Source organism: Eriocheir sinensis, chromosome 29 (genome assembly GCF_024679095.1).
Source record: "Eriocheir sinensis breed Jianghai 21 chromosome 29, ASM2467909v1, whole genome shotgun sequence".
NCBI lineage: Eukaryota > Metazoa > Arthropoda > Malacostraca > Decapoda > Varunidae > Eriocheir > Eriocheir sinensis.
In genome coordinates this window covers 4,256,528-4,259,027 of record NC_066537.1, presented here as the reverse complement: position 1 = coordinate 4,259,027, position 2,500 = coordinate 4,256,528, and the positions used below count along the sequence as shown (strand labels likewise).

General features: G+C 48.4%; 1 protein-coding gene and 1 long non-coding RNA gene across 13 annotated transcripts in view; one reads left to right on the top strand and one right to left on the bottom strand.

Annotated features, from left to right (window-relative positions):
* Positions 1 to 2,500, bottom strand: part of LOC127004782 (probable phosphorylase b kinase regulatory subunit alpha) — a 58,505-nt gene that overhangs the window by 16,068 nt on the left and 39,937 nt on the right. The gene's annotated exons all lie outside the window — the stretch shown is intronic.
* LOC127004784 (uncharacterized) overlaps positions 2,395 to 2,500 on the top strand; it is a 9,284-nt gene continuing 9,178 nt past the window's right edge. The window contains exon 1 of the long non-coding RNA XR_007757998.1: positions 2,395 to 2,430. This is a non-coding gene — a long non-coding RNA (uncharacterized LOC127004784). The remainder of the gene's footprint in view (positions 2,431 to 2,500) is intronic.

Here is a 2,500-nt window from a genome sequence, read left to right as displayed (position 1 = left end):
AGTAGTAGTAGTAGTAGTAGTAGTACTAGTAGTAGTAGTACTAGTAGGTGTAGGGGGAAGAATCGGTTTCTCTCTCTCTCTCTCGACAAACATTACCATGGCTACACATGTCCATACAAAGTTCTCTCTCTCTCTCTCTCTCTCTCTCTCTCTCTCTCTCTCTCTCTCTCTCTCTCTCTCTCTCTCTCTCTCTCTCTCTCTCTCTCTCTCTCATCACAATCCTTTCTCATTTTCACTGAACTTCTCTCTTTTATCTTTCAATCTCTTCCTCCTCCTCCTCCTTTCTCTCTTCTCCCTTCCTCCCATCCATCTTTCTCCCTCTCCCATTTCCTCTGTCATCCATTTTTCACCCCTCTCATCCACTTTCCATTCCCCCCTTCCCTCCCTTCCTCCTTTATTCTCCTCCTCCCTTCCTCTCCTCTCTTCCATTTTTCCACCGCTGCCATTTCGCTTCGTCCCCAATCCCTCATCCCTCTAATAATAATAATAATAATAATAATAATAATAATAATAATAATAATCCCTCTATATTTCTCTTTATTCCCTCTCCCTCTCCCTTTCCTCCCTTCCATCATCTTCTCTTCCATCATCTTCTCTTCTGCTATTTCGTCTCGCCTTCAGTTTCTCCTTTTTCTCATTTACTCTTTATTTCTATCTTTTTTTCCTCCATCTTCTCTTTCCTTCCCTCCCCCCTTCCCTCCCACCTTACTCTCTCCCTCTCTTCCCTTCCTCTTCTTTTCCTTCCCCTTCCCTTCAATCTATTCCTTCTTCTTCCTCTCCCCTTCCTCTCCTTTTCCCGTCCCCTTCCCTTCAATCTATTCCTTCTTCTTCCTCTTCCCTTCCTCTCCTTTTCCGTCCTTCCTTCAATCTATTCCTTCTTCCTCTCTTCCCTTCCTCTTCTTTTCCTTCCCCTTCCCTTCAATCTATTCCTTCTTCTTCCTCTTCCCTTCCTCCCTCCCTTCCTCTCCTTTTCCCGTCCCCTTCCCTTCAATCTATTCCTTCTTCTTCCTCTTCCCTTCCTCCCTCCCTTCCTCTCCTTTTCCCGTCCCCTTCCCTTCAATCTATTCCTTCTTCTTCCTCTCCCCTTCTTCCCTTCCCTTCAATCTATTCCTTCTTCTTCCTCTTCCCTTCCTCTCCTTTTCCGTCCCTTCCTTCAATCTATTCCTTCTTCTTCCTCTCCCTTCCTCCTCCTTCCTCTCCTTTTCCCGTCCCCTTCCCTTCCATCTATTCCTTCTTCTTCCTCTTCCCTTCCTCTCCTTTTCCCGTCCCCTTCCCTTCAATCTATTCCTTCTACTTCCTTCCTCTCCTTTTCGTTCCTTCAATCTATTCCTTCTTCTTCCTCCCTCCCTTCCTCTCCTTTTCCCGTCCCCTTCCCTTCAATCTATTCCTTCTTCTTCCTCTTCCCTTCCTCTCCTTTTCCCGTCCCCTTCCCTTCAATCTATTCCTTCTTCTTCCTCTCCCCTTCCTCCCTCCCTTCCTCTCCTTTTTCCATCCCTTCCTTCAATCTATTCCTTCTTCTTCCTCTCCTCCTTCCTCTCCTTTTCCCGTCCCTTCCTTCAATCTATTCCTTCTTCTTCCTCTCCCCTTCCTCCCTCCCTTCCTCTCCTTTTCCCGTCCCCTTCCCTTCAATCTATTCCTTCTTCTTCCTCTCCCCTTCCTCCCTCCCTTCCTCTCCTTTTCCCGTCCCCTTCCCTTCAATCTATTCCTTCTTCTTCCTCTTCCCTTCCTCTCCCCTTCCTATCCTTTTCCCGTCCTTCCTTCAATCTATTCCTTCTTCTTCTTCTTCTTCCTCTCCCCTTCCTCCTCCCTTCCTCTCCTTTTCCCGTCCGCTTCCATTCTTTCTATTCCTTATTCTTCCTCTGAGCTTCCTCCCTCACTTCCTCTCCTTTTCCCGTCCCCTTCCCTTCAATCTATTCCTTCTTCTTCCTCTTCCCTTCCTCTCCTTTTCCCGTCCCCTTCCCTTCAATCTATTCCTTCTTCTTCCTCTCCCCTTCCTCCCTCCCTTCCTCTCCTTTTCCCGTCCCCTTCCCTTCAATCTATTCCTTCTTCTTCCTCCCTTCCTCTCCTTTTCCCGTCCCCTTCCCTTCAATCTATTCCTTCTTCTTCCTCCCTCCCTTCCTCTCCTTTTCCCGTCCCCTTCCCTTCAATCTATTCCTTCTTCTTCCTCTCCCCTTCCTCCCTTCCTCCCCTCCCATCGCCACAAGTCACTCAAGGGTCATTAGGTGGGCGCTATATCAGAGAAAGAGGGAAAGGGGAAAGGGTCAAAATAATAATCAGGGGCTAAAATAATGATAAGCCTTCCTTTGATTTCTTCCCCCCCCCACCCCCCAACCCCCCCATCGCGAAGATCAGAGGAGGAGGAGGAGGAGGAGGAGGTGCAAGCGAGTCAGGGCAGTCAGTTCATCACCATCTCTCGCTCCGTCCAGTTGGGTTAGTCTTCCTCCTCCTCCTCCTCCTCTTACGACTACTCCTGGTGTGTGTGTGTGTGTGTGTGTGTGTG